This window comes from Nothobranchius furzeri, chromosome 9 (assembly GCF_043380555.1).
Source record: "Nothobranchius furzeri strain GRZ-AD chromosome 9, NfurGRZ-RIMD1, whole genome shotgun sequence".
In the NCBI taxonomy this organism is placed as follows: Eukaryota; Metazoa; Chordata; class Actinopteri; order Cyprinodontiformes; family Nothobranchiidae; genus Nothobranchius; species Nothobranchius furzeri.
The window spans coordinates 75,487,009-75,512,150 of NC_091749.1; positions in this window are offsets into that span (position 1 = coordinate 75,487,009).

Genomic DNA, 25,142 nt, shown 5'->3' on the forward strand with positions numbered 1-25,142 from the left:
AGTCAGTTTTGTAGATGTTAAACTAAAATGTAAGGTGGTGCCGATCCTTTAACTCAGTTACTCCCAGGTCATTAAACATGAAGTTGAACACTGTTACTAAATAAAAGTTGTAACTCCATGCTTTCGTTCTTTTTTAAACACAGAAACAGTTTTGTTTACCTGTTTGTAGCTACGGTTTCGCCGACAGCTGCCGGCTTCTTCAGGCTGACGCTGATGGTGGCGCGTCACTTCCTTCTCCGTTTATCTGCGGGCAGCAGAGGACGTTGTCGCCCTCTACTGCCCGCTCTTCCCTCTCCGACGATGCAGTCCCATGCGTGGTCCAGCGTGTAAACTCCGTCGTCCCTGTTCATGGTCCCACATCCACGTCTCCTTATCTCTATTGCTTCCTTGATCCATCTTTTGTATTTTTGTTGTTCGGTGGTTATGATCCGTGTGCTGTCCCAGTCCATTATATGGTTTTCTCTTAAGCAATGATCTGTTACGGCTGACTTTTTTATTGTGCTTTCTGCTTCTTCTTTTGCTGCTCTTGTGTGTTTACGATTTGCCTCTTTCTCGCACTCCTTTCTGTGTTCTATTGTCCGTGTGTTGAGTTGGCGTCCGGTTTCTCCTATGTATGTTTTATTGCATATTTTGCATGGGATTTCGTAGATGACTCCACATTTTTGTCCAGCTGATATTTTGTCTTTTGGGTGTACTAATCTGTTTCTAACTGTTGTGTATGGCTTTGTTGGTGTGTTTATGTTGTGTTTTTTCATTGTTGCTCTTATTTTTTCCGTTATGCCTCTGATGTATGGTAGGGTTATCACTGGTTTTGGTTCTTGTCTTTCTGGGTTTCTGGTTCTTTTTTTGGGTTGTTCTTTGCTTTCTGTTTTTGTTTGTTGTTTTCCTTTGTTTATTGCCCATGTCGGGTATCTGCAGGTCTTTAAAGCGTGTTGTATGTGTTTGTCCTCTTGTTTACGGTCTCTCTCTTCTGTTATTATGTTTGCTCGGTGATATAATGTTCTGATTACTGACATGTTGTGTATGGTGGGGTGTTCTGATGTCCATAATAGATATTGGTCTGTGTGTGTTGGTTTCCTGTGTGTGTTTATGTTTAGGGTCCCCGAGAGCGGGCAGTAGAGGGCGACAACGTCCTCTGCTGCCCGCAGATAAACGGAGAAGGAAGTGACGCGCCACCATCAGCGTCAGCCTGAAGAAGCCGGCAGCTGTCGGCGAAACCGTAGCTACAAACAGGTAAACAAAACTGTTTCTGTGTTTAAAAAAGAACGAAAGCATGGATTTACAAAGACACAGCAAGAACACACCTAAGATGTTCAAAGAGAAATACGGACAACAAGGAACGAAGGACTTCCGCCGTTTGGAACGATTACACCAGAAACGCGCACGTCTAAGAAACCACCTTCGCTTCTGTTTAAGATGCCGGGACGAAAACATCACACCCACAAGCCTACAGCTGAAAACATCGATCCGGACCCAGACAGCACAAAATATAATAGAAAGAGCACAGAGAGCACTGCTCAAGGAGAGGATAAGGAACGTCATAACCAAACAGAGGCGTGTGGAGGACGAACTGGAAAGAGGACACCTGGACTTGAAAAGGAATTACAAACTTGATAAACAAATGGAGGAACTAATTAAAGGACACATGATGGAAAAACAGGAACAAGAGTTCATAAAAGTGAAAGAAAGACACATAAAGAAGTTAAACAGACTCATGAACAAAAAAAGAGGGGAGAAATACAAGGCAACTCCACACCAAACTCATGGGTATGTAACATTTCACAATACAAACTAACAGAAGCAGAAGAGAGCATATTAAAGAAAGGTTTAAACTTTGCAGTCACACCAAAAGAAATACCATATGATGAATTTATTGTAGCAACAGAACTAGCATGTCAACAGATCACAGATGAGGGAAAGAAAGCAGAACTCAGAAATAACGTAGTTGGGATATTAAAAAACAGCCAAATTCAACACAGCAATATTACAAAAGAAGAACAATCAGCCATGACAGCTTTATCCAAAAATGAACAGATAATTATTCTACCGGCAGATAAAGGAAGAACCACAGTAGTTATGGACAGAGAAAAATATAAACAACAGATGAAACAGATGCTAGAAGACAAAAATACATATGAAATACTTAAAAAAGATCCAACAGAAAACATTAAGAAAAACATGAAAAAATTACTGAAGCCACTGCACGAAAAAGGCAAAATAACAGAAAAAATGTACAAACACTGGATTCCCACAGCAAACATAACACCAAGAATATATGGAACACCAAAAATACATAAACAAAACACCCCACTTAGACCAATAGTTGACAGCATAGGTACACCAACATACAACATGGCAAAAGATATCAGCAGAATAATCAGCCCGTTATTAGGAAATACAGACCAACACTGCAAAAATAGTATAGAATTGGCAAAAGAACTAAAGGAAATTACAATAGAAGACAACGACATACTCATCTCACATGACGTCACATCCCTGTTCACAAAAACACCAACCCAAAAAACCATAGACATAGTAGTTAACAGAATCAGACAAGACAAAACTTTACATAAAAGGACAAACCTCACAGCAGATGACATAGCACAACTGATAGGACTGGTAGCTAACTCCACTTACTTCACATACGACAACACAATATACAAACAACTGGAAGGCTTCGCCATGGGTAACCCGTTATCAGCCACCCTGTGCGAGTTTTTCATGGAAGACCTGGAACAGAAAGCCATAGCCACCGCCCCCCCAAACTGCAAAATAAAACTATGGAAACGCTACGTAGACGACATACTGGAAATCATACCAAAAGGTCAAACAGAAACACTAACACAACACTTAAACAATATTGACGACACGGGCAACATAAAATTCACTTATGAGTTAGAAACAGAAGGCAGCATAGCATTTATGGACATGAAAATCACCAGACAGACCGACGGGACCCTAAACATAAACACATACAGGAAACCAACACACACAGACCAATATCTATTATGGACATCAGAACACCCCACCATACACAAAATGTCAGTAATCAGAACATTATATCACCGAGCAAACATAATAACAGAAGAGAGAGACCGTAAACAAGAGGACAAACACATACAACACGCTTTAAAGACCTGCAGATACCCGACATGGGCAATAAACAAAGGAAAACAACAAACAAAAACAGAAAGCAAAGAACAACCCAAAAAAAGAACCAGAAACCCAGAAAGACAAGAACCAAAACCAGTGATAACCCTACCATACATCAGAGGCATAACGGAAAAAATAAGAGCAACAATGAAAAAACACAACATAAACACACCAACAAAGCCATACACAACAGTTAGAAACAGATTAGTACACCCAAAAGACAAAACATCAGCTGGACAAAAATGTGGAGTCATCTACGAAATCCCATGCAAAATATGCAATAAAACATACATAGGAGAAACCGGACGCCAACTCAATACTCGGACAATAGAACACAGAAAGGAGTGCGAGAAAGAGGCAAATCGTAAACACACAAGAGCAGCAAAAGAAGAAGCAGAAAGCACAATAAAAAAGTCAGCCGTAACAGATCATTGCTTAAGAGAAAACCATATAATGGACTGGGACAGCACACGGATCATAACCACCGAACAACAAAAATACAAAAGATGGATCAAGGAAGCAATAGAGATAAGGAGACGTGGATGTGGGACCATGAACAGGGACGACGGAGTTTACACGCTGGACCACGCATGGGACTGCATCGTCGGAGAGGGGAGAGCGGGCAGTAGAGGGCGACAACGTCCTCTGCTGCCCGCAGATAAACGGAGAAGGAAGTGACGCGCCACCATCAGCGTCAGCCTGAAGAAGCCGGCAGCTGTCGGCGAAACCGTAGCTACAAACAGGTAAACAAAACTGTTTCTGTGTTTAAAAAAGAACGAAAGCATGGATTTACAAAGACACAGCAAGAACACACCTAAGATGTTAAAAGTTGTAACTGTAATGGTGATATTACAGTTACATTTATTACAGCGCTCATGGCCCCGAGGGAAGAGAAGGAGCAAAAACGACGTTTCTTGCTGCTCCATTTCTTTCTAAACTATGAACCCAACTGAAATAGAAAAGGTTGTTGTTATTAAAATCTAAATTTGTTATTTACTTATTGAGTCTGTATTTTATAACTTCACATTAAGAATACGAGTGTAGAGAAGAAATGGCGTGTTTGGTACAGACGTGGGTTTCATACGCTGCTGACCTTCGTGGCCTCAAACCGAACACGTGTCACTAAAAGCATCATCATGTGGAGCTACTGACCGACTGCAGAAGCAGCAAAAAGCTGGTTTTTCCTGGTTGTTTGTTGGCGTCGCGTTTTGGACTCATCGTGTTTCCTGATTCAAGCGGATAAGTTATCATCCCAAAGATCACAGACTGATTTCCATTGGTACAGACTAGTTAAGGATGAATAATGATAGATTTGGCAGAGTTCAGGTTTATCTGGATATCGAAGTTCCTGATGTCACCGGTTTGCTCTGGTTTCTGTTTGAGGAGGTTGTTCCAGGCGGCAGCTCCAACAGGAGCAGGTGTGGTTCAGAAACACGAGGATGAGATAAGATGTCTTGAATTGGAAAAAACTTTGTCAGTCATGTCTTTATTTCCTCTCCCATGATTGACCCCCTCAGGCCTGAGGAGATCCTCTGCTGAATGTCTGAATCCTTCTTTAGCAGAGGCATGTGAATGTCATTGAATGTCCTTCATGAGTTTGTCATTGATTTTTTCCTATGAAAGCAGCTTACCTCGGGGCCATGTGCCAAAGCAGATGCAAGTAGTAGTTCAGACTGAGGGCACAAATAAAACAGTTATTCTGTCATCAGGGCCAAACGGGCTTCAGGTATCCCTGATGGCAGCGATGCTCATCAAACCAATATCAGCTCTGTTTGGATTATCAGAGAAGAAGAAGAAGAAAAGATCATTTCTATAGCGCCTCTCAAGATAAAAATCACGGGGCGCATCACAAAAACAAAAAATGTTAAAATATAAAAAAGAATTTAGAAAATGGTTAAAAATATATTCAAAATGAGCAAAAATAGGCAATTGTGATTAAAAATGTAAAGAAAGAGAGAGAGTGAACAGGAAAGAGGGAAATGAGTGGATCCTGAGGAAGGTGGAATAGGTGGGGAGAGCAGAACAACAGAATCACCGAGCTCAAAGCAAACATGACCGAGTTTATTTATAGCTGCTGATCCCTCACGTCTCTCCACCTTTGATGTTCGCTGTCCATCAGATCTCTGGAGCATGCTGCCCCAGCCTTGTACGCCTGTGTGGGCCCTAACTTAAACTAATCTATACTAGCCTAAACTAACCTATACTAACCCAAACTAACCTATACTAGCCTAAACCAACATATACTAACATATACTAGCCGAAACTAGCCTATACTAACCCAAACTAACCTATACTAGCCTAAACCAACATATACTAACCTAAACTAACCTATACGGACCCTAACTAACCTATACTACCCTACTGACCCTAACTAACCTATACTAACCTAAACTAACCTATACTAGCCTAAACTAACCTATACTAACCTAAACTAACAAATACTAGCCTAAACTAGCCTATACTAACCCAAACTAACCTATACTGGCCTAAACTAACATATACTAACCTAAACTAACCTATACTGACCCTAACTAACCTATACTACCCTAAACTAACGTATACTCCAATCCAGTTTTATTTATAAAGCACTTTAAAAAGACCCAGCACAGGAACAAAGTGCTGTACAGAAAATACATTAAAACAATTGACTTAACAGAAAACAGCAAAGATAAACAAAACACATGATACATAAAATTAAAATAGCCCTATATTAAAAAATAAAAACTTGATAAAACTTGATAAAACCGCATTGAATCACCTAAAACAGCTAAAACAAAATAAAAATAGAAACCAACATCTCACAAGGTATCAAAAGCCAGGGTAAAGAGGTGGGTTTTCAGGAGTGCCTTAAAAACAGATAAGGAACTGGCCTGTCTTATCTCTAATGGAAGTTTGTTCCACAGTTTTGGAGCTGCAACAGCAAAAGCGCGATCTCCTCTAAGTTTGTGCTCAGTCCTGGGTACAATCAGGAGCAGCTTTATACTAACCTATACTAGCCTAAACTAACCTATACTAACCTAAACTAAACTATACTAACCCTAACTAACCTATTCTACCCTAAACTAACCTATACTAGCCTAAACTAACCTATACTAACCTGAACTAACCTATAGTAGCCTAAACTAACCTATACTAACATAAACTAACATATACTAGCCTAAACTAGCCTATACTAACCCAAACTAACCTATACTAGCCTAAACTAACCTATACTAACCTAAACTAAACTATACTGACCCTAACTAACCTATACTACCCTAAACTAACATAAACTAACCTATACTAGCCTAAACTAACCTATACAAACCTAAACTAACCTATACTAGCCTAAACTAACCCATACTAACCTATACTACCCTAAGCTAACCTATACAAACCCAAACTAACCTAAACTAACATATACTAGCCTAAACTAACCTATACAAACCTAAACTAACCTATACTAGCCTAAACTAACCTATACAAACCTAAACTAACCTATACTAGCCTAAACTAACTCATACTAACCTAAACTAACCTATACTACCCTAAGCTAACCTATACAAACCCAAACTAACATAAACTAACCTATACTAGCCTAAACTAATCTATACAAACCCAAACTAACCTATACTTGCCTAAACTAACCTATACAAACCCAAACTAACCTATACTTGCCTAAACTAACCTATACAAATCCAAACTAACCTATACTAACTTAAACTAACCTAAACTAAAGGTTAATTCACACCAAACCTATAAAACCAAGTTTAGGGTACTTAGTGTTGTGTGGACCAGCTAAATGTCCACGTGTTACAGGTTAGAGTCAAAATATGTCCGCACACAGGAACACACACACACGCGCATACACACACACACACACACACACACACACACACACAGGTTCTCTTCTCGCTCTGTTTACGCCTCTCTGAATCAATATGTGCAATTCTGGAGAAATACTGCATCACCATGGCAACCAGGCCTCCTCTCCAGCAGTGCAGACGGGTTTGTAGCCTGAACGTGCTCCAGCTTTATTGACGTTTGCTGAGACTGAATTTTTTTTCTATTTAAAAAGGTATCTAGGTAATATTTTGGTTTTATTTAGGATTCATATCAAATGATTTCTGATTAAATATTCCAGTGATGTTTGAAACCATAAACTTTCCCTCTCTCCAGTTGGTCTGAGGTCAGCTTAAATTCTCCACTCATCAATAGGGCTACACTGTCTCTACAGAGGGGACAAGCTGCTCACCTGTCATCTGGATCAATGTGAAGATCACGTTGGACACAAAGACACTGCAGCCTCTGCACAGGTGGAGATGGAGACATGTGGGTGGAGCACAACTCAGTTTATCACCTGAAAAACAACTGGGTCAAATTCTGCTTGAATTGTGAGTAAAAGTCATGAATGTTTGAGCTGCAGCAGGTAAGTTGCACTTTTAAACTCCAGACAACTCAGGTGTCTGTTGTTTACTTGAAGGACGAGAAAAAATGAGCTTCGTGTCACGATTCACCTGATCGCGCTTTACAGTTTTTCTTTGCAAAGCTTTTCGTCCTTTACTGACATCGAATGAAACGGCTTTACAGTTTATGTGCAGCGCGGTTCTGTGTGTGCGTGTCCGAGGGTTTGATGTTAATGAGGCTGGCTGCTGGGTGTGTGTGTGTGTGTGTGTGTGTGTGTGTGTGTGTGTGTGTGTGTGTGTGTGTGTGTGTGTGTGTGTGTGTGTGTGTGTGTGAGTGTGTGTGTGTGTGTGTGTGTGTGTGTTTGTGTGTAAGTGTGTGTGTGTGTGTGTGTAAGTGTGTGTGTGTGTAAGTGTACTTGTCTTCATCTGCTTAAGTGGACAAATTGTAACTTCTGACCTGTAACGTGTGGACATTTCACTTTGTGGGGACATCTGGCTGGTCCACAACATGACAAACACCCTGAGTTGGTGTGAATCTGTGCTTCAGGCATGTTTTATTATACATGTTTTAATTTACATGTTTTATTACACATTTTATTATACATGTTTTATTACACATGTTTTATTATACTTGTTTTATTGCACATGTTTTATTATACATGCTTAATTACACATGTTTTATTATACATGTTTTATTACACATGTTTTAACACATCTTCATGTCAGTTATAGCATAATGAGCGTTATGACGCTGTCCTCATAGGAAAACACCAGTTAAACTAAAGATCCAGCCTGAAAACACAACTCACACATGTTGTTCCTTGTATGCTCGACAGTTTAATCAATAGCTGTGTGCATGAAAAACTGTCATCTAAAGCCCGTCAGCAGCCTCCAGTGTGTGATACAATCACCAGACCAAGCCCAGAGCTGTTTCCTTGCTGCAGACGGCTGCAGGAAGCATTTCACTTCTAATGTAAAATAGGCTGTAGTGTTGGAGAAGACCATGAAATGCAAAGGTCAAGAGACTGTCCACAGACTGCTTCATCAGTGTGCCACAGGTCAACGGTCTGGTCTCCAAACCAGAACACAGACTGCTGGTGACCTCGCCACCGGGAGGTACAGTCATAACAGAATCTGTGCTTCAAGTCAGAAGACCCCAGACAAAGGACACAACTCTTAACCTTAATAAAAGAAACTTATTTGGTCTCATACACTCATTTCTTCACTTTACATGTTAATTACAATTTCATAATATAATTAATGTTTTATCTAAAGGGATTTAATAATGGCTTGACTGCTTTACAGTAATGAATGAATCAGCTTAAATGTTTATTATTAAAATTCCTTATCTCAGGTTGTAAATACACCAAATGAGTCTACTTGATGCATTAATAATGATTTATTAGTAGTTATGTCACATACTAATGTCAGCAAATGGCTGTTTAACATTTTTACTTTAAGTTTTCATTTAAATAAGCCTTTCTAAGTGTCCAGGAAAGGGGAGGTCTGAGTACTCTTTGATAATGTCTGTACACTCCTTGGATCTGGTTTGTCCAAAACTTATAAACAATGAACCTTAATAGAGAAATCACATCCTATATTCCCCGGTTCCAGCCAAAGCTCTCAGCTTACACCAAATCAGCACTGTCACACAGATCCAAACACTTCCCCATTTGCTCTTTTAACATGGCATAATTAGCTTTAACGCTCCCCGACAAGCCATTGTAGGGTCCATAACGAGGACCAGCTGGTGTCCAATCACCACACCCTCAGAGCCCGGCAGCTTCTGTCTTCTGCCCATCACACTCTCCCCTTCTTTGTCCTGAAGGACTCGCCCTCGAGTCCTAGATCTCCACATGATAATCCTTATGCCAAACAGGGGGTCTCCTCTGACGAACCACGCGTTGCTCCACAGCTCCAGGTCCCTCGACCTTCTCAGGGATACGTCCTCCCGATCCTCCTCCAACCACACCCCCTCGAGCAGCCTCTCCATGCAATGGGGCAGGGTTGCTTGAATCACCGGAGCCCTTCGTCTCCAAAAACCGTTGAGCACTCCTGCTGATGTCCTCCCAGGTGGCATCCGGCTGATGAACCACCCGCTGTTCCGCAGCTCCACGTCTGTCGATCTCCCCAGGGAGACGTCCTTCCGGTCCTCCTGCAGCAGCACCTCCTCGAGCAGCCTCTCCACGTGATGGGGCCGGGTCACTTGCGCCGCCAGACCTGCTTGTCTCTGCAGACCGCAGATGAACCCTGCTGGTGTCCTCCCAGGTGGCATCCTGCTGACGCAGACTCTGCCTCGCTCTCTCTCGGGACCCCACAGCCATCGGTGCTGCAACTAGTGGAAGAGAAGTGCACGGCTTAAGTCGGTTGAAATGAATCACACTCTCAGAGCCCCCCTTAACGGGTACTAGCCTGTATAACATGTCTGTCACCCGCTCGAGGACCCTAAACGGTCCCCTATCTCGCCTCTGAAGCCTCGGACACACCCCTCCTCTCCTCAGCTTATTTCTGACCCACACTAAGTCACCTGCCGCGTGGAACCGGCGGGAGGCCCTAAAATCATGTGCCCTCCTTTGTTGCACCGATGCTCTGCCCTGATGGCACTTCACCGCATCCACCATCGTAGTGAATGTTTCCTTCAGCCTCGTCACATACTTGTCGACTGAGGCAAAGGCTTCACCTATCCTGGCCTTCAAGTACCCAGCGTTGCCTCTTCCTACAGGGGTCTCAACAACAGAGAAGGGGGCGGGCATTTGACCCACGATACACGCCCCCTCTAGTTTCCCTGCACGTAAGGGCAGTCCCGACGTAAATGACGGTTACAGCCACACTCCCAGCAGCCTCCAAACCTCTCATTTCCTTCCCTCCGGGAATATTCTTGCCTAGGCTGCAAGGTTGTGTTCTGAGCGTCACGACGGTGGGGACTAGATGCAGCAGGTACTGACAGTGTGTGCACCACTTCCTGGAGGGATTTCACCTCCTGTCTCAAGCTCTCAACCACCCCCATTAGCGAAGCAATGCTTTTATCATCAGCATCTTTCACAGTTATCCCCCTCACTCTTGCGTCCGATACTGAGCTGGTCTCCAAGCTCCTAATGAGCTCAAGCTCCGCCGCCAGGTCGATGGCTGCTTCAAGCGACGCGGGCTTGGCGCTCCGTAAACACACTGTCATGTCTCCATTCCCCACATGAGCTATAAACTGATCTTTAGCCAACATGTCTCGTATTTTGGGATCCACTGTCGGATAAGCTTTAACGACAGCCCGTCGTAATGCCATCCCAAATTCTCGGACACTTTCATTATGCCACCTGCGTCGAGCGGAGAAAACAGCCCTATTCCAATCAGCGCTGTCACACGGATCCAAACACTTCCCCATTTGCTCTTTTAACACGGCATAATTAGCTTTAACGCTCCCCGACAAGCCATTGTAAACCTCTCGAGCCTTGTCAGACAACAGGAGACACAGAAACTTCAGCTTAAGGGGCTCATCCCAGTTATTTACATCGGCTGCCATTTCAAATTGTCCAACCCAGTCTGCCCATTCACGGCCAACACCGGAAAAGCTCTCCGGCATAAAAATCGGCCGAGCTGCTGTGCTCACGGGTTGATTTTCAGCTGGTCTCAACGGAGGAGGTGTGTTATTTTCAGGTTCTGACATTTTGGATTGCTAGATCCCACTTCTGACACCAGTGTAATAAAAGTAGCCGTGGGCAGCACGGGCAGAATATCTTGCCCTCCAGTCAGAACCTGAACACACCACCAGTAGGCACTGATTTATAAAAGGATATACTTTATTACACAATCTGCTAAAATACACAAATCAACCCCAATCATGAAACCTATACTAAAATACTGGTCCCAAAGTCTCCCCTCCTAAAATCACAGTCTGGCATGCGTCACTCAAGCAGCGGTACTTAGCTGTCGCAGATGTGGTGACCCCCCTTCCCGGGGTCTGCGCTTCCAGCACCGTCCAATGCCCCGGGATGTAGCTTGCGAGGACGGCGGGTAAATCCACAAGTAAGTCCACTGCCAGAGTCCGTAGCGGCAGATGTCGGCGTGGTCTTGGCACCACCTAAGCCCAGCCCTATAGCTGCCTAAAGAAGGCGACCAGCCTTCCCTCCTGACGCTGGAACTCTAACCACCTGTCTAGCTATCTTCGTCGCCGGCAGCCCTAACCAGCTGCGAACGACCCCACCCCCCAAAGTCCGATGCCTCAATGACAGGTCGACCACGCACACCTCTCAGTAGGTCTGTCACCCTTTTATCCTCCCTGGCCTCGTTATCCATAACGAGGACCAGCTGGTGTCCAATCACCACACCCTCGGAGCTCGGCAGCCTCCGTCTTCTGTCCATCACACTACCATCCTTTGGGCAATCAAGCCAGATGTTTCAGTGGAATCATTTTAGCGGCATAAGGAACCATCCTTTTTCAGAATCAACCAATCACTTGTTTAATCTACAAGACGTGAGACAATTCACCAGAAGTCACCTAGGAAGGAACCTTCGACTCTCAGATACATCAGAAGTCCACGCACTCGCTTTGTTGAGATGGCTTCGCTGACTGACTGGAACCCGAGAACGCCCACTACACTGGTGCGGAGGCTCTTCACAGTGGCGTTGGATGGGGTAAATTAATTTCATAAACAATTAAATCTAAATGAAATTCAACCAGATTTATTCTATAAATCCTGACATCACATCTTTCTGAGTCACTTAAAGTCCCTTTCTGGAGGATTTCTCTTATCCAATGGCACCATCTAGTTGCTGAAAAGCATATTACACAAATAGTCTATCTTTTTTTTACTCATTCACTGCCAGTCATTTCTTGATCGGTAAAGCCCTTTGCTGCAAGAGTTTTTCAGCATTTTTACTGTTTTTGTAAGAGTCACAGAAGGTTGCGCTCTATGATTATGTCAACGCCAAAACAACCAAAATAAAGAGGAGACTCACCTCTTACATCAGGAAGAATCAGCGCATTTCGAGCGTTATCTGTTCTTTCATAATCCGTTGTTGAATTGTGATCGGCAGAAGCTTTTCTGGTTCGCGCCTCACTTTTCCTTTTACAGCAGAGGCCCAAAACGATCTCCTAACACATGGATTTTCTGCTTCCTGGTCATGTGATGTGTGACGTATGCGGAGGAAGATCGGCTTTAGAGCTGAGATGTTTGTTCTCACAATGCGGGGGCTTGTCCGATGCCCACACAGTAAAAAAATGAAAAGTGAATGAGTAAAGATGGCAACTTTCATGTTTCTGTTAATAAATGTGCTTCTGTAGCCAAAGAACAGCTAAAACACATTGTTTTACACGTGTTCTCATGTCATGTTGTGTTTTCATGTATTTATATTTTAGAGACTTACTTGTTCATGAAAAGTTCACCAACTCTGTATCAGCCGAGGTATTCCAGGTAAGCGGTGGTATAACACTATTGGCTATTTCTGGTTGGTGCTAAGTTTCCTATTGCATGGAGCTCAGCGGGGCAGGAGGCGTAAATAGCACAAAAAAATGTATTGCTTATATTATATCCCAGTACATGATGAGATAATAATTTTTACAGATTTCTGAAAGATTATACATCTTTTATGACAGGTGAAAACTCCAGAAATCTACTTTAATTGAGCTCTTACAACATATAAAACTCTTTATATTATTTAATACTGCATCATCAATAGTTGTAGAAATATAGAAATACAAGTATTTAACAAACTTTATTTTTGTCTCTGTGTCAAATTATTATAGCGTTGTTTCCCTGGATTAACCAAAGTACCTAGTTTCATCATAAATCAAATATTAAAGGGTCAGTAATATTAATAATCCATACTTTTTATGAATTATTACATTTAACTGAATACCTTTATATTCTATTCAAAGAAAGCACCTTAAATTCGTTGTGGGGCAGAAAAACCCTGAAGATAGAGCTGGGCCAGTATGCCTGTGGGATCAGATCTGTTTGATTGTGTCTTTATTCTTCAGCTTTATTCACTGTGAGTAAAACAGACTTTATTCACTAGGAGTAAAACAGACTTTATTCACTCTGAGTAAAACGGACTTTATTCACTCTGAGTAAAACAGACTTTATTCACTCTGAGTAAAACAGACTTTATTCACTGTCAGTGAAACAGAATTTATTCATTGTGAGTAAAACAGACTTTATTCCCTCTGAGTAAAACAGACTCTATTCACTGTGAGTGAAACCATCTTTATTCACTCTCAGTGAAACAGAATTTATTCACTGTGAGTATAACAGACTTTATTCACTGTGAGCAAAACATACTTTATTCACTTTGAGTAAAACATACTTTATTCACTCTGAGTAAAACAGACTTTATTCACTGTCAGTGAAACAGAATTTATTCATTGTGAGTAAAACAGCCTTTATTAACTCTGAGTAAAACAGACTTTATTCACTGTTAGTAAAACAGACTCTATTCACTGTGAGTGAAACAGTCTTTATTCACTCTCAGTGAAACAGAATTTATTCACTTTGAGTAAAACATACTTTATTCACTCTGAGTAAAACTGACTTTATTAACTGTGAGTAAAACAGACTTTTTTCACTGTGAGTAAAACAGACTTTATTCCCTCTGAGTAAAACAGACTCTATTCACTGTGAGTGAAACCATCTTTATTCACTCTCAGTGAAACAGAATTTATTCACTGTGAGTAAAACAGACTTTATTCACTCTGAGTAAAACAGACTTTATTCACTCTGAGTAAAACAGACTTTATTCACTTTGAGTAAAACATACTTTATTCACTCTGAGTAAAACATAATTTATTCACTGTGAGTAAAACAGACTTTATTCACTAAAAGTAAAACAGAATGTATTCACTGTGAGTACAACAGACTTTATTCACTGTGAGTAAAACAGACTTTATTCACTGTCAGTGAAACCGAATTTATTCATTGTGAGTAAAACAGACTTTATTAACTCTGAGTAAAACAGACTTTATTCACTGTGAGTAAAACAGAATTTATTCACTGTGAGTAAAAAAGAATTTATTCACTGTGAGTAAAACAGAATTTATTCACTGTGAGGAAAACAGACTTTATTCACTATGAGTAAAACAGAATTTATTCACTGTGAGTAAAGCAGAATTTATTCACTGTGAGTAAAACATACTTTATTCCCTCTGAGTAAAACAGACTCGATTCACTGTGAGTGAAACAGTCTTTATTCACTCTCAGTGAAACATAATTTGTTCACTGTGAGTAAAACAGACTTTATTCACTCTCAGTGAAACAGAATTTGTTCACTGTGAGTGAAACAGACTTTATTCACTGTGAGTAAAACAGAATTTATTCACTGTGAGTAAAACAGACTTTATTCACTGTGAGTAAAACAGAATTTATTCACTGTGAGTAAAACAGACTTTATTCACTATGAGTAAAACAGAATTTATTCACTGTGAGTAAAACAGACTTTATTCCCACTGAGTAAAACAGACTCTATTCACTGTGAGTGAAACAATCTTTATTCACTCTCAGTGAAACAGAATTTGTTCACTGTGAGTAAAACAGACTTTATTCACTGTGAGTAAAACTGAATTTATTCACTGTGAGTAAAACAGAATTTATTCACTGTGAGTAAACAGACTTTATTCACTGTGACTAAAACTGAATTTATTCACTGTGAGTAAAACTGACTTTATTCCCTCTGAGTAAAACAGACTCTATTCACTGTGAGTGAAACAGTCTTTATTCACTCTCAGTGAAACAGAATTTATTCACTTTGAGTAAAACATACTTTATTCACTCTGAATAAAACTGACTTTATTAACTGTGAGTAAAACAGACTTTATTCACTGTGAGTAAAACAGACTTTAATCCCTCTGAGTAAAACAGACTCTATTCACTGTGAGTGAAACCATCTTTATTCACTCTCAGTGAAACAGAATTTATTCACTGTGAGTAAAACAGACTTTATTCACTCTGAGTAAAACAGACTTTATTCACTCTGAGTAAAATAGACTTTATTCACTTTGAGTAAAACATACTTTATTCACTCTGAGTAAAACAGAATTTATTCACTGTGAGTAAAACAGAATTTATTCACTGTGAGTAAAACAGACTTTATTCACTAAAAGTAAAACAGAATGTATTCACTGTGAGTACAACAGACTTTATTCACTGTGAGTAAAACAGACTTTATTCACTGTCAGTGAAACCGAATTTATTCATTTTGAGTAAAACAGACTTTATTAACTCTGAGTAAAACAGACTTTATTCACTGTGAGTAAAACAGAATTTATTCACTGTGAGTAAAAAAGAATTTATTCACTGTGAGTAAAACAGAATTTATTCACTGTGAGGAAAACAGACTTTATTCACTATGAGTAAAACAGAATTTATTCACTGTGAGTAAAACAGAATTTATTCACTGTGAGTAAAACAGAATTTATTCACTGTGAGTAAAACAGACTTTATTCCCTCTGAGTAAAACAGACTCTATTCACTGTGAGTGAAACAGTCTTCATTCACTCTCAGTGAAACAGAATTTGTTCACTGTGAGTAAAACAGACTTTATTCACTCTCAGTGAAACAGAATTTGTTCACTGTGAGTGAAACAGACTTCATTCACTGTGACTAAAACAGACTTTATTCACTGTGAGTAAAACAGAATTTATTCACAGTGAGTAAAACAGACTTTATTCACTATGAGTAAAACAGAATTTATTCACTGTGAGTAAAACAGACTTTATTCCCACTGAGTAAAACAGACTCTATTCACTGTGCGTGAAACAGTCTTTATTCACTCTCAGTGAAACAGAATTTGTTCACTGTGAGTAAAACAGACTTTATTCACTGTGAGTAAAACAGAATTTATTCACTGTGAGTAAAACAGAATTTATTCACTGTGAGTAAACAGACTTTATTCACTGTGACTAAAACTGAATTTATTCACTGTGAGTAAAACTGACTTTATTCCCTCAGAGTAAAACAGACTCTATTCACTGTGAGTGAAACAGTCTTTATTCACTCTCAGTGAAACAGAATTTATTCACTTTGAGTAAAACATACTTTATTCACTCTGAATAAAACTGACTTTATTAACTGTGAGTAAAACAGACTTTATTCACTGTGAGTAAAACAGACTTTATTCCCTCTGAGTAAAACAGACTCTATTCACTGTGACTGAAACCATCTTTATTCACTCTCAGTGAAACAGAATTTATTCACTGTGAGTAAAACAGACTTTATTCACTCTGAGTAAAACAGACTTTATTCACTCTGAGTAAAACAGACTTTATTCACTTTGAGTAAAACATACTTTATTCACTCTGAGTAAAACAGAATTTATTCACTGTGAGTAAAACAGACTTTATTCACTAAAAGTAAAACAGAATGTATTCACTGTGAGTACAACAGACTTTATTCACTGTGAGTAAAACAGACTTTATTCACTGTCAGTGAAACCGAATTTATTCATTTTGAGTAAAACAGACTTTATTAACTCTGAGTAAAACAGACTTTATTCACTGTGAGTAAAACAGAATTTATTCACTGTGAGTAAAAAAGAATTTATTCACTGTGAGTAAAACAGAATTTATTCACTAAGAGGAAAACAGACTTTATTCACAATGAGTAAAACAGAATTTATTCACTGTGAGTAAAACAGAATTTATTCACTGTGAGTAAAACAGACTTTATTCCCTCTGAGTAAAACAGACTCTTTTCACTGTGAGTGAAACCGTCTTTATTCACTCTCAGTGAAACAGAATTTGTTCACTGTGAGTAAAACAGACTTTATTCCCTCTGAGTAAAACAGACTCTATTCACTGTGAGTGAAACCATCTTTATTCACTCTCAGTGAAACAGAATTTATTCACTGTGAGTAAAACAGACTTTATTCACTCTGAGTAAAACAGACTTTATTCACTCTGAGTAAAACAGACTTTATTCACTTTGAGTAAAACATACTTTATTCACTCTGAGTAAAACAGAATTTATTCACTGTGAGTAAAACAGACTTTATTCACTAAAAGTAAAACAGAATGTATTCACTGAGAGTACAACAGACTTTATTCACTGTGAGTAAAACAGACTTAATTCACTGTCAGTGAAACTGAATTTATTCATTGTGAGTAAAACAGACTTTATTAACTCTGAGTAAAACAGACTTTATTCACTGTGAGTAAAACAGAATGTATTCACTGTGAGTAAAAAAGAATTTATTCACTGTGAGTAAAACAGAATTTATTCACTGTGAGTAAAACAGACTTTATTCCCTCTGAGTAAAACAGACTCTATTCACTGTGAGTGAAACAGTCTTCATTCACTCTCAGTGAAACAGAATTTGTTCACTGTGAGTAAAACAGACTTTATTCACTCTCAGTGAAACAGAATTTGTTCACTGTGAGTGAAACAGACTTTATTCACTGTGAGTAAAACAGAATTTATTCACTGTGACTAAAACAGACTTTATTCACTGTGAGTAAAACAGAATTTATTCACTGTGAGTAAAACAGACTTTATTCACTATGAGTAAAACAGAATTTATTCACTGTGAGTAAAACAGACTTTATTCCCACTGAGTAAAACAGACTCTATTCACTGTGAGTGAAACAGTCTTTATTCACTCTCAGTGAAACAGAATTTGTTCACTGTGAGTAAAACAGACTTTATTCACTGTGAGTAAAACAGAATTTATTCACTGTGAGTAAAACAGAATTTATTCACTGTGAGTAAACAGACTTTATTCACTGTGACTAAAACTGAATTTATTCACTGTGAGTAAAACTGACTTTATTCCCTCTGGGTAAAACAGACTCTATTCACTGTGAGTGAAACAGTCTTTATTCACTCTCAGTGAAACAGAATTTATTCACTTTGAGTAAAACATACTTTATTCACTCTGAAAAAAACTGACTTTATTAACTGTGAGTAAAACAGACTTTATTCACTGTGAGTAAAACAGACTTTATTCCCTCTGAGTAAAACAGACTCTATTCACTGTGACTGAAACTATCTTTATTCACTCTCAGTGAAACAGAATTTATTCACTGTGAGTAAAACAGACTTTATTCACTCTGAGTAAGACAGACTTTATTCACTCTGAGTAAAACAGACTTTATTCACTTTGAGTAAAACATACTTTATTCACTCTGAGTAAAACTGAATTTATTCACTGTGAGTAAAACAGACTTTATTCACTAAAAGTAAAACAGAATGTATTCACTGTGAGTACCACAGACTTTATTCACTGTGAGTAAAACAGACTTTATTCACTGTCAGTGAAACCGAATTTATTCATTTTGAGTAAAACAGACTTTATTAACTCTGAGTAAAACAGACTTTATTCACTGTGAGTAAAACAGAATTTATTCACTGTGAGTAAAAAAGAATTTATTCACTGTGAGTAAAACAGAATTTATTCACTAAGAGGAAAACAGACTTTATTCACTATGAGTAAAACAGAATTTATTCACTGTGAGTAAAACAGAATTTATTCACTGTGAGTAAAACAGACTTTATTCCCTCTGAGTAAAACAGACTCTTTTCACTGTGAGTGAAACAGTCTTTATTCACTCTCAGTGAAACAGAATTTGTTCACTGTGAGTAAAACAGACTTTATTCCCTCTGAGTAAAACAGACTCTATTCACTGTGAGTGAAACCATCTTTATTCACTCTCAGTGAAACAGAATTTATTCACTGTGAGTAAAACAGAATTTATTCACTCTGAGTAAAACAGACTTTATTCACTCTGAGTAAAACAGACTTTATTCACTTTGATTAAAACATACTTTATTCACTCTGAGTAAAACAGAATTTATTCACTGTGAGTAAAACAGACTTTATTCACTAAAAGTAAAACAGAATGTATTCACTGTGAGTACAACAGACTTTATTCACTGTGAGTAAAACAGACTTTATTCACTGTCAGTGAAACCGAATTTATTCATTGTGAGTAAAACAGACTTTATTAACTCTGAGTAAAACAGACTTTATTCACTGTGAGTAAAACAGAATTTATTCAATGTGAGTAAAAAAGAATTTATTCACTGTGAGTAAAACAGAATTTATTCACTGTGAGGAAAACATACTTTATTCACTATGAGTAAAACAGAATTTATTCACTGTGAGTAAAACAGAATTTATTCACTGTGAGTAAAACAGACTTTATTCCCTCTGAGTAAAACAGACTCTATTCACTGTGAGTGAAACAGTCTTTATTCACTCTCAGTGAAACAGAATTTGTTCACTGTGAGTAAAACAGACTTTATTCACTCTCAGTGAAACAGAATTTGTTCACTGTGAGTGAAACAGACTTTATTCACTGTGAGTAAAACAGAATTTATTCACTGTGACTAAAACAGACTTTATTCACTGTGAGTAAAACAGAATTTATTCACTGTGAGTAAAACAGACTTTATTCACTATGAGTAAAACAGAATTTATTCACTGTGAGTAAAACAGACTTTATTCCCACTGAGTAAAACAGACTCTATTCACTGTGAGTGAAACAGTCTTTATTCACTCTCAGTGAAACAGAATTTGTTCACTGTGAGTAAAACAGACTTTATTCACTGTGAGTAAACAGATTTTATTCACTGTGACTAAAACTGAATTTATTCACTGTGAGTAAAACTGACTTTATTCCCTCTGAGTAAAACAGACTCTATTCACTGTGAGTGAAACAGTCTTTATTCACTCTCAGTGAAACAGAATTTATTCACTTTGAGTAAAACATACTTTATTCACTCTGAATAAAACTTACTTTATTAACTGTGAGTAAAACAGACTTTATTCACTGTGAGTTTTCAGAATGTATTCCCTCTGAGTAAAACAGACTATTCACTGTGACTGAAACCATCTTTATTCACTCTCAGTGAAACAGAATTTATTCACTGTGAGTAAAACAGAATTTATTCACTGTGAGTAAACAGACTTTTTTCACTGTGACTAAAACTGAATTTATTCACTGTGAGTAAAACTGACTTTATTCCCTCTGAGTAAAACAGACTCTATTCACTGTGAGTGAAACAGTCTTTATTCACTCTCAGTGAAACAGAATTTATTCACTGTGAGTAAAACAGACTTTATTCACTCTGAGTAAAACAGACTTTATTCACTTTGAGTAAAACATACTTTATTCACTCTGAGTAAAACAGAATTTATTCACTGTGAGTAAAACAGACTTTATTCACTAAAAGTAAAACAGAATGTATTCACTGTGAGTACAACAGACTTTATTCACTGTGAGTAAAACAGACTTTATTCACTGTCAGTGAAACCGAATTTATTCATAGTGAGTAAAACAGACTTTATTCCCTCTGAGTAAAACAGACTCTATTCACTGTGAGTGAAACAGTCTTTATTCACTCTCAGTGAAACAGAATTTATTCACTTTGAGTAAAACATACTTTATTCACTCTGAATAAAACTGACTTTATTAACTGTGAGTAAAACAGACTTTATTCACTGTGAGTAAAACAGACTTTATTCCCTCTGAGTAAAACAGACTCTATTCACTGTGAGTGAAACCATCTTTATTCACTCTCAGTGAAACAGAATTTATTCACTGTGAGTAAAACAGACTTTATTCACTCTGAGTAAAACAGACTTTATTCACTGTGAGTAAAACAGAATTTATTCACTGTGAGTAAAAAAGAATTTATTCACTGTGAGTAAAACAGAATTTATTCACTGTGAGGAAAACAGACTTTATTCACTATGAGTAAAACAGAATTTATTCACTGTGAGTAAAACAGAATTTATTCACTGTGAGTAAAACAGACTTTATTCCCTCTGAGTAAAACAGACTCTATCCACTGTGAGTGAAACAGTCTTTATTCACTCTCAGTGAAACAGAATTTGTTCACTGTGAGTGAAAAAGACTTTATTCACTGTGAGTAAAACAGAATTTATTCACTGTGAGTAAAACAGACTTTATTCACTGTGAGTAAAACAGAATTTGTTCACTGTGAGTAAAACAGACTTTATTCACTGTGAGTAAAACATAATTTATTCACTGTGAGTAAAACTGACTTTATTCCATCTGAGTAAAACAGACTCTATTCACTGTGAGTGAAACAGTCTTTATTCACTCTCAGTGAAACAGAATTTATTCACTTTGAGTAAAACATACTTTATTCACTCGGAATAAAACTGACTTTATTAACTGTGAGTAAAACAGACTTTATTCACTGTGAGTAAAACAGACTTTATTCCCTCTGAGTAAAACAGACTCTATTCACTGTGAGTGAAACCATCTTTATTCACTCTCAGTGAAACAGAATTTATTCACTGTGAGTAAAACAGACTTTATTCACTCTGAGTAAAACAGACTTTATTCACTCTGAGTAAAACAGACTTTATTCACTTTGAGTAAAACATACTTTATTCACTCTGAGTAAAACAGAAATTATTCACTGTGAGTAAAGCAGACTTTATTCACTGTGAATAAAACAGAATTTATTCACTGTGAGTAAAACAGACGTTATTCACTCTGAGTAAAACATAGTTTATTCACTTTGAGTAAAACAGACTTTATTCACTGTCAGTGAAACCGAATTTATTCATTGTGAGTATAACAGACTTTATTAACTATGAGTAAAACAGACTTTATTCACTGTGAGTAAATCAGAATTTATTCACTGTGAGTAAAACAGAATTTATTCACTGTGAGTAAAACAGAATTTATTCACTGTGAGTAAAAAAGAATGTATTCACTGAGTAAAACAGAATTTATTCACTGTGAGGAAAACAGGCTTTATTCACTATGAGTAAAACAGAATTTATTCACTGTGAGTAAAACAGAATTTATTCACTGTGAGTAAAACAGACTTTATTCCCTCTGAGTAAAACAGACTCTATTCACTGTGAGTGAAACAGTCTTTATTCACTCTCAGTGAAACAGAATTTGTTCACTGTGAGTAAAACAGACTTTATTCACTCTCAGTGAAACAGAATTTGTTCACTGTGAGTGAAACAGACTTTATTCACTGTGAGTAAAACAGAATTTATTCACTGTGACTAAAACAGACTTTATTCACTGTGAGTAAAACAGAATTTATTCACTGTGAGTAAAACAGACTTTATTCACTATGAGTAAAACAGAATTTATTCACTGTGAGTAAAACAGACTTTATTCCCACTGAGTAAAACAGACTCTATTCACTGTGAGTGAAACAGTCTTTATTCACTCTCAGTGAAACAGAATTTGTTCACTGTGAGTAAAACAGACTTTGTTCACTGTGAGTAAAACAGAATTTATTCACTGTGAGTAAAACAGAATGTATTCACTGTGAGTAAACAGACTTTATTCACTGTGACTAAAACTGAATTTATTCACTGTGAGTAAAACTGACTTTATTCCCTCTGAGTAAAACAGACTCTATTCACTGTGAGTGAAACAGTCTTTATTCACTCTCAGTGAAACAGAATTTATTCACTTTGAGTAAAACATACTTTATTCACTCTGAATAAAACTGACTTTATTAACTGTGAGTAAAACAGACTTTATTCACTGTGAGTAAAACAGACTTTAATCCCTCTGAGTAAAACAGACTCTATTCACTGTGACTGAAACCATCTTTATTCACTCTCAGTGAAACAGAATTTATTCACTGTGAGTAAAACAGACTTTATTCACTCTGAGTAAAACAGACTTTATTCACTCTGAGTAAAACAGACTTTATTCACTTTGAGTAAAACATACTTTATTCACTCTGAGTAAAACAGAATTTATTCACTGTGAGTAAAACAGACTTTATTCACTAAAAGTAAAACAGAATGTATTCACTGTGAGTACAACAGACTTTATTCACTGTGAGTAAAACAGACTTTATTCACTGTCAGTGAAACCGAATTTATTCATTTTGAGTAAAACAGACTTTATTAACTCTGAGTAAAACAGACTTTATTCACTGTGAGTAAAACAGAATTTATTCACTGTGAGTAAAAAAGAATTTATTCACTGTGAGTAAAACAGAATGTATTCACTGTGAGGAAAACAGACTTTATTCACTGTGAGTAAAACAGAATTTATTCACTGTGAGTAAAACAGAATTTAGTCACTGTGAGTAAAACAGACTTTATTCCCTCTGAGTAAAACAGACTCTTTTCACTGTGAGTGAAACAGTCTTTATTCACTCTCAGTGAAACAGAATTTGTTCACTGTGAGTAAAACAGACTTTATTCACTCTCAGTGAAACAGAATTTGTTCACTGTGAGTGAAACAGACTTTATTCACTGTGAGTAAAACAGAATTTATTCACTGTGAGTAAAACAGACTTTATTCACTGTGAGTAAAACAGAATTTATTCACTGTGAGTAAAACAGACTTTATTCCCACTGAGTAAAACAGACTCTATTCACTGTGAGTGAAACAGTCTTTATTCACTCTCAGTGAAACAGAATTTGTTCACTGTGAGTAAAACTGACTTTATTCACTGTGAGTAAAACAGAATTTATTCACTGTGAGTAAAACAGAATTTATTCACTGTGAGTAAACAGACTTTATTCACTGTGACTAAAACTGAATTTATTCACTGTGAGTAAAACTGACTTTATTCCCTCTGAGTAAAACAGACTCTATTCACTGTGAGTGAAACAGTCTTTATTCACTCTCAGTGAAACAGAATTTATTCACTGTGAGTAAAACAGACTTTATTCACTCTGAGTAAAACAGACTTTATTCACTCTGAGTAAAACAGACTTTATTCACTTTGAGTAAAACAGACTTTATTCACTCTGAGTAAAACAGAATTTATTCACTGTGAGTACAACAGACTTTATTCACTGTGAGTAAAACAGACTTTATTCACTGTCAGTGAAACCGAATTTATTCATTGTGAGTAAAACAGACTTTATTAACTCTGAGTAAAACAGACTTTATTCACTGTGAGTAAAACAGAATTTATTCACTGTGAGTAAAAAAGAATGTATTCACTGTGAGTAAAACAGAATTTATTCACTGTGAGGAAAACAGACTTTATTCACTATGAGTAAAACAGAATTTATTCACTGTGAGTAAAACAGAATTTATTCACTGTGAGTAAAACAGACTTTATTCCCTCTGATTAAAACAGACTCTATTCACTGTGAGTGAAACAGTCTTTATTCACTCTCAGTGAAACAGAATTTCTTCACTGTGAGTAAAACAGACTTTATTCACTCTCAGTGAAACAGAATTTGTTCACTGTGAGTGAAAAAGACTTTATTCACTGTGAGTAAAACAGAATTTATTCACTGTGAGTAAAACAGACTTTATTCACTGTGAGTAAAACAGAATTTATTCACTGTGAGTAAAACAGACTTTATTCACTGTGAGTAAAACAGAATTTATTCACTGTGAGTAAAACAGACTTTATTCCCACTGAGTAAAACAGACTCTATTCACTGTGAGTGAAACAGTCTTTATTCACTCTCAGTGAAACAGAATTTGTTCACTGTGAGTAAAACAGACTTTATTCACTGTGAGTAAAACAGAATTTATTCACTGTGAGTAAAACAGAATTTATTCACTGTGAGTAAACAGACTTTATTCACTGTGACTAAAACTGAATTTATTCACTGTGAGTAAAACTGACTTTATTCCCTCTGAGTAAAACAGACTCTATTCACTGTGAGTGAAACAGTCTTTATTCACTCTCAGTGAAA